Raw genomic sequence first — 13,363 nt, 5'->3', positions numbered from 1 at the left:
TCTTTCATTCTTTGTGCTTTTATGATACACAGCTCAATAAAGCCTAATATGCAACCTGCTAGCATTTTCAGAGCCCGCATTGTGTGCTGGGCATTGTGCTAAATGGTTTTCCATTAATTACCTCATTTAACCCTTCCAGCAACCATACATCGTGGGTACTATTATTAGCACCTTTTTATATATGAGGCAACTGAAGTTGAGAAAGACGTTCTTGGCAGAGGTTTGATGAAGAGTCTGGTGATGCAATTTTTCTGGAGAGAAAATGCAGCATGTCAAAGCCTCATTGCCTTCCTCTGTACTGAGAATAAATGAACCCAGATTCAGAAGTTTTAACATTTTTGAGCATTAAAAAATATGTAATATTACTTTAGAATGCTTTTCTTTTGGGAATCAGGGTGGTTTGGAGTTGTATTCTTTGTGGTGTATTTCTTGAAAAGATCCGTTGGGCTAATCTGCCTAATTCAGGACACTTCCTCTTCCTCTCCTCTTTCTGTGGCTCTCTCTTCTGTTCTCAGGGCAGCCACCATTAGCATGTGTCTACTGAAGGAACAAGTGTAGGGGGGAACAGGGTGTTGGGTCTCTGGGAAACTTATTTGCATACTTCTTGTTACAAAGGCCAACCACATCCTGGTTAAGACAATGTGCTGTCTGATAAACAGACTGCATCCCCCAGTGTCTGCCTGGAGCTCAGCCAGCATGTGGCCCCCCTTTGTCACAAGGTGCTGTTTATTCTGCCTCGAAATCCAAGGACAGAACAAACCAGCTAAATGAACCTTTTATTTCTCCCATTCTCTGACAGAAATTCCTTGAGTCAAAAACATGTATTAATATTAGGTTAAGGGAAAAGAATCAGAATTCTCCAAAGATGCCTTCCTAATCCTGTGGAAAACATATAAAAAGCTTTGGTTTTCCTCTCTAGCTACAAATTCTTTGGGGTCTGAGAGAACTAGCAAACTTGGAAAATATAGTGCAAGGGTGATACAAAGATCATGGTTTGCCAAGACTTTTTGTTGATAAATATTTCTTTCCACATCTGTTTTCTATGTGTTCCCTTTCTCTTTTCCTCCCTCCCATCCCAGCATACACAGACAAAAGGAAGTGGAGGCTTAAACAATTAACTGGTGACTGCAGGACTCATTGTTTAGGAATCTGGATAATTAAGTCCTAATTTCTCTGACTCCCTTCACTTTGGTAAATTATAGAAAGAAAAAGATTTTGAGACTCAGTCTCATTTTTGGCAGTTAAGGTAAGAAATCCATCTATGTTTCCCTTTTACTGTTTGTTTTTTTTTTTTTTCCCCCTCGCAAAACAATTCACCAGTTCCTTCTCTGCTTATTTTCAAATCTAAATGTGGTACATATTTTAAGACATATTTTAACCACAAATTTTATTGGTGACTGCAATCACTGAAAAGAAGGTACTCTGTGAACATAGAAATTGTTTTAATGTTTTTAATCAATAATTCCTATAAACAAATTTCATCTTGAGGAAATAGAATATGCAGCTATTTCCTTTCTGCATTTCCAGTGACCTCTGATGTATATTACAACCACTCATCTGTATCTAATCTCACATGTGTGGTGAATACTTTCAGGAAAGTATTGACTAGAATCCTTCTGGAGGTATCTGTGGAGGATGATGATAGAGATGATGTTACAGAACAGTTTGAAAAAGACGCCAATTGGCATTTTGAAGGATTACCAACATTTCTAATAAAGTCTCTGAAGAGATTTCTGGCTGCTTAAGAACAATAATATGATAGAGATTGATTATTTTGAGGTTTCAAAGTTAAATACTTGCATGTGGTGAATACTGAGGCTTATTGTGAAAATGAAAATTAAACCTATGTAGAAATCCTTGTGGAGAATGAGACGGTCAGGTCTTTTATCAACGCCGCTCTTTATACAACTGCCTCTTTGGAGCAGAAGTCGATTCACTGTCCTTGTTAAATTTCAACTGCGGCTGATTCTGAATCTTGAGGATCATTATGATGTAAAAAAAGAAAAAAAAACACACACTAAAGGTTAATGGTCTTTTCCTAATCTTTCAGAAAAGCTGATACTGACTGGTAGGTAGTAAGTGCTCTGTCAGAATTGTAGAATGAACGAATCAAGCTGATATAGTTTACTAACCATCTACCTAAGCCAGGGTCTGTGTTAGAGCTTTAGAGGCACACTTTGTTGTGTTGTGCTTCACAGGCACTGCATTTTCTGCAAATTGAGGGTTTGTGGCAGCCTTGCATTGAGCAAGTCTATCACCCCATTCTTCCCAATAGCATGTGCCCACTTAGTGTCTCTGTGTCACATTTTGGTAATTTTCACAATATTTCAAACTTTTTCAATATTATTATATATATATTTTAAATTTTACTTTAAGTTCTGAGATACATGTGTTGAACGTGCAGATCTGTTACATAGGTATACATATGCCATGGTGGTTTGCTGCATTGATTATTATATCTGTTATGATGATCTCTGATCATGATCTTTGATGTCCCTATTGTAATTTTGGTGGGGGCACCACGAACCGCTCCCGTATAAGATGGTGTGTTCTGACTGCTCCACATACCAATGGTTTTCTGGTCTCTCTTGGGCCTCCCTATTCCTTCAGACACATGATATTGAAATGGGGCCAATGAATAACCCTATAATGGCTTCTAAGTGTTCAAGTGAAAGGAAGAGTTTCAAGCCTCTCACTTTAAATCAAATTTAGAAATGAATAAGTGAGGAAGGCATGTTGAAAGTCAAGACAGGCCAAAAGCTAGGCCTCTTGTGCCAAACAGCCAAGTTGTGAGTGCAAAAGAGAAGTTCTTGAAGAAATTAAAAGTACTATTCCAATGAACACATGAATGATAAGAAAGCGCAACAGAGGCCTGGCATGGTAGCTCACTCTTCTAGTCCCAGCACTTTGGGAGGCCAAGGCAGGAGGATCATTTGAGCCCAAGAGTTCGAGACCAGCCTGGGCAGCGTAGTGAGACCCTGTTTCTATTTAAAAAGAAAAGAAAGGAAAAGAAAGTGCAACAGTCTTATACTGACATGGAGAAAGTTTAAGTGGTCTGGATAAAAGATCAAGCCAGCCACAGCATTCCCATAAGCCAAAGCCCCAGAGCAAGACTCTAACTCTCTTCGATTTTATGAAGGTCTGAGAGAGGTGAGGAAGCTATAGAAGAAAAACTGGAAGCTAGCAGAGGTTGGTTCCTGAGGTTTAAGGAAAGAAGCCCTCTCCCTAACAAAAGTGCAAAGTGGGCTGGGCGCGGTGGCTCAAGCCTGTAATTCCAGCACTTTGGGAGGCAGAGACGGGCGGATCACGAGGTCAGGAGATCGAGACCATCCTGGCTAACACGGTGAAACCCCGTCTCTACTAAAAAAATACAAAAAATTAGCCGGGCGAGATGGCGGGCGCCTGTAGTCCCAGCTACTCCGGAGGCTGAGGCAGGAGAATGGCATAAACCCGGGAGGCGGAGCTTGCAGTGAGCCGAGATCGCGCCACTGCACTCCAGCCTGGGCGACAGAGCGAGACTCCGTCTCAAAAAAAAAAAAAAAAAAAAAGTGCAAAGTGAAACAGTAAGTGCTGATGTAGAAGTCATACAGAATGACTAGCTAATTGATAAAAGCGACCACACTAAACAATGGGCTTTCACTGTAGACAAAACAGCCTTCAACTGGAAGAAGATGCCACCTAGGACTTTCACTGTGTTACAATAGGGAGTCAGGCAGACATGAGCAGGGCAGGAGAGGGCCCCCTTCCCAACGAGAATGTCAGGGTACCATCAGGTGATGGTCAGGTGGTTGTTAACAGTCTCTCTAAAATAATAATTCACTGCAGCCAGCGCCAGAGAAAGGCAGTCTCCCAATAGATAGAAATATCTGAAAGTGGTGATCAGGAGCTTCCTGATAAAATCTAGGAGCTGGGTGAGTGGGCTCAAGCATGTGCACTAAGAGGCAAAATATTGGAGTTTAACTGCTATTTGACCTTCTAGGAACATTCGACTGGTCAGGGAAGAACACCTCAAGTGAGCATGCATACATACAACTCCAGTAAGCACACTGTGCATGCAGTCCCTCACAAGTGCTGGCAGCCACTGTGCATACGGATAGCCTGCCCAAGGGAAGAAACGGGAGATGTAATGCAACCTTGGAAGCATGCCAACATATGAGACCCCCAAATCAAAGGTCAAACCACGTACTTGATTTTCTTAAGTTGCCCACTTGGTCCTCTTCCAAGCGTACTTCCTTTCATTCCTACCCTAAAACTTCTATTTTTATTTCATTTTTTTTTTTTCGTTTTTGAGATGGAGTCGCACTCTGTCACCCAGGCTGGAGTGCAGTGGGACAATCTTGGCTCACTGCAACCTCCGGCTCCCGGGTTCAAGCGATTCTCCTCCCTCAGTCTCCTGACATGTGCTGGGATTACAAACATGCACCACATGTCCAGCTAATTTTTGTATTTTTATTAGAGACAGGGTTTCGCCATGTTGGCCGTGCTGGTCTCGAACTCCTGAGCTCAAGTGATCCGTCTGCCTTGGCCTCCCAAAGTGCTGGGATTACAGACGTGAGCCACCGCACCTAGTCCCTAAAATTTTTAAATAAACTTTCACTCGTACTGTAAAACTGGACTTAGTCTCTCACTCTGCCTTATGACTCTTGGTCGAATTATTTCTTCTGAGGATGTGAGAATTCAGGTTGCTGCAGACCCAAATGGATTTGCAGCTGCCAACACAGCTACAGCGGAAAAGTCAATGTATGGCTTCAAGGCTGCAAAGGACGGGCTGACTCTCTTGTTAGGGGCTAATGCAGCTTGTGACTTTAAGTTGAAGCCAATGTTCATTTACCATCTGAAAATCCTAGGGACCCTAAGAATTATGTTAAATCTACTCTGCTTGTGCTCTATAAGTGGGGCGACAAAGCCTGGATGACAGCACATCTATTTACAGCGTGGTTTACTAAATATTTTATGTATATTGAAGATTTATTGCTCAGAAGAAAAGATTCCTTTCAAAATATTACTATTCATTAACAATGGACCTGATCACCCAAAAGCACTTATAAAGATGTACAAGGACATTAATGTTGTTTTTACGTCTGCTGATGGAACACCCATTCTGCAGCCCAGGTATCAAGAAGTAATTTAGACTTTAATGTTTCATGATTTAAGAAATACATTTTGTGGACGGGCACGGTGGCTCACGCCTGTAATCCCAGCACTTTGGGAGGCTGAGGCGGGCAGATCACGAGGTCAGGAGATCGAGGCCATCCTGGCTAACACGGTGAAACCCCGTCTCTACTAAAAATACAAAAAATTAGCCGGGCACGGTGGCAGGCGCCTATAGTCCCAGCTACTCAGGAGGCTGAGGCAGGAGAATGGCGTGAACCCGGGAGGTGGAGCTTGCAGTGAGCCGAGATGGCGCCATTGCACTGCAGCTTGGGCAACAGAGCGAGACTCCATCTCAAAAAAAAAAAAAAAGAAAAAGAAAAAGAAAAAAATACATTTTGTAAGGCAATAGTTGCCATAGACAGTGATTGCTCTGATGGAATCTGGATGGATCTGGGAAAAGTCCGTTGAAAACCTTCTGGAAATAATTCGTGACTTTAGATGCCATTTAAAGCACTCGTGATTCAGGGAGGACGTCAAAATATCGTTAACAGGAATTGGGAAGAGGTTGATTCCAACATCATGGATGACTTTGAGGGGTTAAAGGCTTGGGTGGAACAAGTAACTATAGGTGTGATGAAAATAGCAAGAGCACTAGAAGTAGACATGGAGCCTGATTGTATGATTGAATTGCTGCAACCTCATATTAAACTTTAATGGATGAGGAGTTGCTTCTTGTGGATGAATGAGCAAAGAAAGTGGGTTCTTGAGGTGGAATCTACTCCTAGTGAAAAACCTGTGAACATTGTTGAAATAACAACAAAAGATTTAGAATATTATATAAACTTAGTTGATAAAGCAGTAGCAGGGTTTGAGAAGAGTGACTCCAATTTTTAAAGAAGTTCTGCTGCTGTAAAATGCTGTCAAACAGCATTTTATGTTATGAGGAATCTTTCATGAAAGGATGAGTCAATTGATTTGGCAACCTTTATTATTGTCCTGAAGAAATTGTCAAAACTGGCCCGGTGTGGTGGCTCACGTTTGTTATCCCAGCACTTTGGGAGGCTGAGGCGGGCGGATCATGAGGTCAGGAGATTGAGACCAGCCTGGTTAACACGTGAAACCCCGTCTCTACTAAAAATACAAAAAGATTAGCTGGGTGTGGTGGCGGCGCCTGTAGTCCCAGCTACACAGGAGGCTGAGGCAGGAGACTGGTGTGAACCCAGGAGGTGGAGCTTGCAGTGAGCGGAGATAGTGCCACGGCATTCCAGCCTGGGCGACAGAGCAAGACTCTGTCTCAATAATAATAATAATAATAAAAAAAAAATTGCGAAAACCACCCCAACCTTCAGTAGTCACCAGCCTATATAATGAATAGCCATCAGTATAAAGGCAAGACCTTCTACCAGCAAAAAGATCATGACTCACTGAAGGCTCAGAGGATTGCTAGAATTTTTTAGCAATAAAGTATTTTTAAAATTCAGATATGTACATTTTTTAGATATAATACAATTGTACACTTACTAGACTATAGTGTAGTGCAAATGTAACTTTTATATTCACTGGGAAAATTCATGTTACTCACTTTATTGCAATATTTACTGTATTGTAGTGGTCTGAAACTAAACCCGCACTATTTCTTAGGTATACTCATGTTTACATTATTTTATTTATTATGATATACATCAAGTAAACATTTTCTTCATATGCTTTAGAAAAATAGCTGTCTGAAAGGAATTGCAACAAAAGCAAAAATTGACAAGTGAGATCTAATTAAATCAAAGAGCTTCTGTACAGCAAAGAAACTCATCTGAGTGAACAGATAACCTACAGAGTGGGAGAAAATTTTTGCAATTCATCCATCTGACAGAGGTCTAACATTCAGCATCTACAAGGAACTTGAATTTATAAGAAAAAACAATAAACCCCATTAAAAAGTGGGCAAAGGACATGAATAGACACTTCTCAAAAGGAGACATACAGGTGGCCAAAAAACATGAAAAAAAGCTCAACGTCACTGATCATTAGAGAAATTCAAATCAAAACCACAGTGAAATATCATCTCATACCGGTCAGAATGGCTATTATTAAAACGTCATAAAACAACAGATGCTGGCAAGGTTGTGGAGAAAAAGAAATGCTTTTACACTGTTGGTGGGAGTGTGAATTAGTTCAACAATTGTGGAAAACAGTGTGGCAATTCCTTAAAGACTTAGAGGTAGAAATAGCCTTTGACCCAACAATCACATTACTGGACATATACCCAAAGGAATATAAATGATTCTATTATAAACACACATGCATGTGTATGTTCATTGCCACACTATTCACAATAGCAAAGACATGGAAAGAAACTAAATGCCCATCAATGATAGACTTGATAAAGAAAATATGGTACATATACAATGGAATACTAGGCAGCTATAAAAAGGGATGAGATTATGTTCTTTGTAGGGACATGGATGAAGCTGAGAGCCATTATCCTCAGCAAACTAACACAGGAACAGAAAATCAAATACCCCATGTTTTCACTTATAAGTGGGAACCAAATGATGAGATCACATGGACACATTGGGAGAAACAACGCACACTGAGGCCTGTTGGACCGTTGGGAGTAGGTGGAGGGAGAGCCTCAGGAAGAATGGCTAATGGATGCTGGGCTTAATACCTGGGTGATGGGATGATCTGTGCAGCAAACCACCATGGCGCACATTTACCTGTGTAAACCTGCACGTTCTGCACATGTACCCCTGAACTTAAAAGTTGAAAAAAAGAAAAAAATGAAAAATAGATGTAAAAAGTCTGTTCGTTATCAGATTTTTTCACTCTGTTTCTCCAGCTTTCCATGTTTCCATGTCCACTGCTCCAGGATACTTCAATGAAATGTGTCCTGCCATGGCTGCTTTATGATCTTATATTGAAAAGAACTGTAGACATTTAGAATGCATATATTTTATTGTCTTTAGATATTCAGTACTACAACATAATGATTTCCACAAAGTGTTTCGAGTCCTGCTATAGCTGTAGCTTAGCTCTTCTTGTGGGAACCTGCGTGTCTCATGTTCTCTGCTTCCTCCAGGAGCCCCAGTTATCTCTTCAGGATCTAAGGGAGATCAACATAGCTGCCTCTTGGATATTTGACTGTTCAATATCGTTTCTACCAGATGGTGCAAGAGGGAAATCAAAAAACGCTGCAACTCAAACCAGTTTGAGTTTTAGCGATTTTGCTACTTGGTTCTAAGTCTGGTAAATGACTGCACCACAGAAGGAAATTGAAGTTGCAGGTTTTTCATAGCCATTTGGCTCATTTCCCAGAGGTTTTGCTGGCCAGGGTGTTTGAAGATAGGAAGTGGCCAGAGTGTGGTTTCAGATCTGGGGCTTGTCTCTCTCATGAGAGAAAATGGGATAAAATGTAAAGATCATTCCTATGTTTGAAAAAATGATTGGCCAGGCTTATACATGAGATTATTTCTGCAACACCATGTGGAAGGTGTGTATGCCTTCACACCTTCATGTGGCTCTGTAAGGTGGAAGGAGGCGTGATGTTCAGTTATGGTTGTTTTTATCTCAAATTCTTTGACATTCAGGGCATGAGACAAAAGTATATAGTTTTGGTTTGGCATTCTGTGACTATCCAGCTGAGTTTGTTTTCTTCCTCTTCTTTTATGAGGTATTTTAAGGTTTAGATGTTCTTTTTACCGTGAAATCTAATTTAATTGTGGTTATTTTATTTTTCTATATATGTGCCCAGAGATTTTTGGTTTATTGGTAAACTTTAAGAAATACCACAGTGTGTATAAACATATATAATTTAAGAACCAGTCATGACTGAGGCCTATGATATCCTTTGGAACATTCTTACTTGGAAACAACTCTAATTAACAAGATATTTTCTGGTTTCTGTCTTGTATGCTTTATTAATAATAATGCTGTTAGTTAGCTAGAAATCTTTAGTTCTACGGTTGACTTTTTCCCCATTCCCTTTCCTAGTAACCAACTCTATTGTGGTTATTTTTCATAAAAAAATGTGGCAAACTTGTGATAACAATCAACCAACATGATAGTGGTAAGAGTAGTCAAACTCTTAAAAGTCAGAATTTTGCAGATGTTATTTTATTTTATTTTATTTTTTGAGACAGACTCTCACCTGTTGCCCAGACTGGAGTGCCGTGGTGTGATCTCAGCTTACTACAACCTCTGCTTCCTGGGTTCAAGTGATTCTCCCACCTCAACTTCCTGAAGTAGCTTGGACTACAAGCGTGCACCCCGACACCCGGCTAATTTTTGTATTTTAGTCGAAATGGGGTTTCACCATGTTGGCCAGTCTGGTCTCAAACTCCTGATCTTAAGTAATCTGCCCGCCTTGGCCTCCCAAAATGCTGGGATTACAGGGGTGAGCCACCGTGCCCAGCCAGGTATTCTTTTATAATAAACTCAGTGAAAGTGAATTACAAGGAAACCTCATTAAATTACAATTGGTTTATTCAAAAGAATCTTACTTTTTAAAAAACACACTCTTCCCCCAGTTAACTAGATTCTGTATTTTTTTTTTTAAATAAGGATATTGAATAACTTGCTTGGCTATTCAGAACTATATTGTTTTTCCTGTCATGGAAGAGACTAATGTCTGAGAGAAACATTGATAGATTTTTTTTTTTTTTTTTTTGAGACAGAATCTCACTGTTGCCCAGGCTGGACTGCAGTGCCATGATCTCAACTCACTGCAACTTCCACCTCCTGGGTTCGAGCAATTCTCCTGCCTCAGCCTCCCAAGTAGCTGAGACTACAGGCACCTGGCACTATGCCTGGCTGATTTTTGTATTTTTAGTAGAGATGGGGTTTCACTATGTTGGCCTGGCTGGTCTCGAACTCCTGACCTCAAGTGATCCACCTACCTTGGCCTCCCAAAGTGTTGGGATTACAGGCATGAGCCACCATTCCTGGCCACACTGATAGAATTTACTATGTTTCTAGCTATGCTTTGGACCACAGTGAACAAGAGTGATTAAGCTGTGAAATTTTCATATTCAAAAGATACTTGAATTTGTATTCTGATTCTTATTCTTGAGCATGTCAAGGTCTAGTGAAGCAAAGGTTGTTATGTTTAGGAAAGATCAGATTGCAGGTCAGTTCTAATATGTAAGGTGCACATGCTGCATTTCTGAATGCATGTACCATAACTGTTCATTGACCATTTTCACTTCTGGCATGAGAATTATTTGGAGGAAAAACAATTGTGTAGATAAAATACGTATTTACCAAATTATTTACCTCTTGATGCCAATTAATGGCTCAAATATGAATTAAGCTTGTAATATTTCTTGGGAGCTATTTTATGCTATAGCCCTAAACTAAAAGCTGAGAACTTCTCATGGCCTTAAGAAAGTTATACTTGATACAACAAAGCAACATACACTGCTGGCTTCAGCATAATTTCTAGAATTCCCTCCTACATTGCCAAAGAATTTTAAAATACATCTCTTTTGTAAGAACTGAAAGTAGTTTCTTTTTTTTTTTTTGTTTTGAGATGGAGTTTTGCTCTTGTTGCCCAAGCTGGAGTGCAATGGCACAATCTCAGGTCACTGCAACCTCTGCCTCCTGGGTTCAAGTGATTCTCCTGCCTCAACCTCTCGAGTAGCTGGGATTACAGGTGTGCGCCACCACACCCCGCTAATTTTTTTTCATTTTTGGTGGAAATGGGGTTTCACCATGTTAGCCAGGCTGGTCTAGAACTCCTGACTTCATATGATCTGCCTGCCGCGGCCTCCCAAAGTGTTGGGATTACAGGTGTGAGCCACCATGCCTGGCCTAGAAGTAGTTTCTAAAACATGTATGACAACTATTTATTGATGTTATAATGTGTAATACAAAATGCACAGGAACAAAAAATTATAATGTATACTTACTTAGTACTTAGTACATATAAACTTGGATTCTGTCTTTAGTAAATGAACTTTAGTGTCTTCCTGGATAGGTATATTTCTACTGTTGAAAGACTATCTTCCCCAGGTGCCATTTCCTTGGAAAGAGGCTTTGTTTTGTGATTATATTGCTGTTGGATTAGAGGGTGAGCCAGGATTGATATGCTGTAGCCACCATTCTTTTAAATGTTTCTCTGCCCAACTTTATGTTTGTCAGGGTTGGGGAAGGAGCAAACAGTAACAGAGATTATCATAAATATAAGAGAGATAGTTATCTTTGACAAATGAATGCTGTTAGTCTTGAATGAGTAGCTGAAGGAAGCTATGGAAATTCCATCATCTTCTCCAAAATCTTCATTCTGCTCTTGATGGTTAATATTTGTTTGGTATGGAGTGTCCGCTAAACTGGGGGAAAGGCTTAAAGTCACTTTATGGTTCTTAATTCAGCTCTTTCAATGTCACCCAGGGAGCAGGTTTAAACAATTTTTTAAGTACAGATAGTAACATAATTTAATGGTAAGTTATTTTGGAAAAGATATGTTGAGAAAAATAAGAAAAGGTATTTGCAAAGTATTTTAGCTAATTTAGGATTTATAAATGCACACTGGGTGTTCTCAGGGATTATTAAAGAACATTGTATAATATGTATCTCCATCTAGTTTGGAATGCTAATGGAAAGAAACTGATGTTTCTTGGGTGCCCACTATGAACTAGGCACTTTGCAAGTTTCTTAATATACACTGGAGCATTTAATCCTCTGAGGTGGTATTACTAGGTCTATTTTAAAGATGAAGGAACTGAGATTTTGAAAGACTTAACCAACTTTCCCAAGGTCACACAGGTAGTAAGTGGTAAGCCAATCTTATTTGAAAGTCCATGCTCTTCTGATCACACCACTAAGGTCTATTTTTTCTAGCATCCCTAGGTCTTTGCTGATAGTGAAATGTATGATATTTGCCAAATTTATAGTATCCGATATTTAAGCAAACTCCTCACACACAGTTGTAAAGCAGCATTCTATTATTCTTAACGTAGATATTTACATGTTCATCACCATTGGCCTGTCCCCTATCAATTGGCTAACCTGGTCCTGGAATTCTTCCTTTATGAGATATGGTAGATTCATCTTTTCCTATCTACTGTATGGGCTAAATTGCAATTCATGCCCTTAAAATTTTTCACTTGAGGCTGGGTGCGGTGGCTCACGCCTGTAATCCCAGCACTTTGGGAGGCTAAGGCAGGTGAATCACAAGGTTAGGAGATCGAGACCATCCTGGCCAACATGGTGAAACCCCATCTCTACTAAAAATACAAAAATTAGCTGGGCATGGTCGCACGTGCCTGTAATCCAAGATACTCGGGAGGCTGAGGTAGGAGAATTTCTTGAACCAGGGAGTTGGAGGTTGCGGTGAGCTGAGATTGTGCCACCGCACTCTGTTTTTTTGAGACTCTGTCTCAAAAAAAAAAAAATAAAGTATCACTTGAACTATTAACTAGTCCTTGTCGACTCTGGACCGTGTTGAGAGATGTGACTAAATGAATATATCTAATCACCATTTTCATTGTCATCCAGTCTTTCAGTTGCCTACCGAGAAGTCAAAATGTCTAAGGATGGCACTCAAGAATGTATACAATGTGTACCCAACCTACTTTTTTAGAATCACCGGCCACTACTCCCCTATCTGACCCTGGGTCCAGTGTTCCCTATCTCTACCTGTGCATGATGCTATTTCTTCTGCCTGTTTGGAACTTAACAAACCTGAACATCGTAGCTCACAGCTCTTCTCTGAAAGCCACCCCTATTAGCTCTGAGGTGAAGAGATCTCTCCCATTTAGGCCACTTCTTATTGTCTAACCCAGCTGCTTGGCATAACCATTTACTGCAAAGAATCATGAAAAGAAAACAGGTCTGATCTCCTTATCTGTGATCTATGTGACTTTAAGCAGGTCACTTTACATATAAGACTCAGTTTCCTGAAGTAGAAAATGGGTAAGATATATAATTATCCCCTTTGACTTACCACAGACAAGCTTCTTTTCTTCTTTATGGCTCAATTTCTTAAGTTGTAAAATGGAGATAATAAAAGTAACTAATATAGAATTGGTGTGAGAATTAACTGTGTATTAATCAAGATAGGTTGGGTTATGATCCAGTAAAAATTAACCCCAAATCTTAGTACCTTAAAACTACAAAACTTTATTTCTTGCATGTCCATCTCAGACTGGCAGGAACTCTGCTCCATATTGTCCATATTCAGGGTCTTTGTCTGCCAGAGCTTTCACTGTCTGGAATAATGCAGGTCACTGTGGCAGGAGGAAGGGGTTGTAGTGAATCATGTTGGTTCTTAAAG

The sequence above is a fragment of the Piliocolobus tephrosceles genome, chromosome 3, assembly GCF_002776525.5.
Source record: "Piliocolobus tephrosceles isolate RC106 chromosome 3, ASM277652v3, whole genome shotgun sequence".
Taxonomy (NCBI): Eukaryota; Metazoa; Chordata; class Mammalia; order Primates; family Cercopithecidae; genus Piliocolobus; species Piliocolobus tephrosceles.
The sequence above is the reverse complement of the archived record's forward strand: the minus strand, read 5'-3'. Positions refer to the sequence as shown.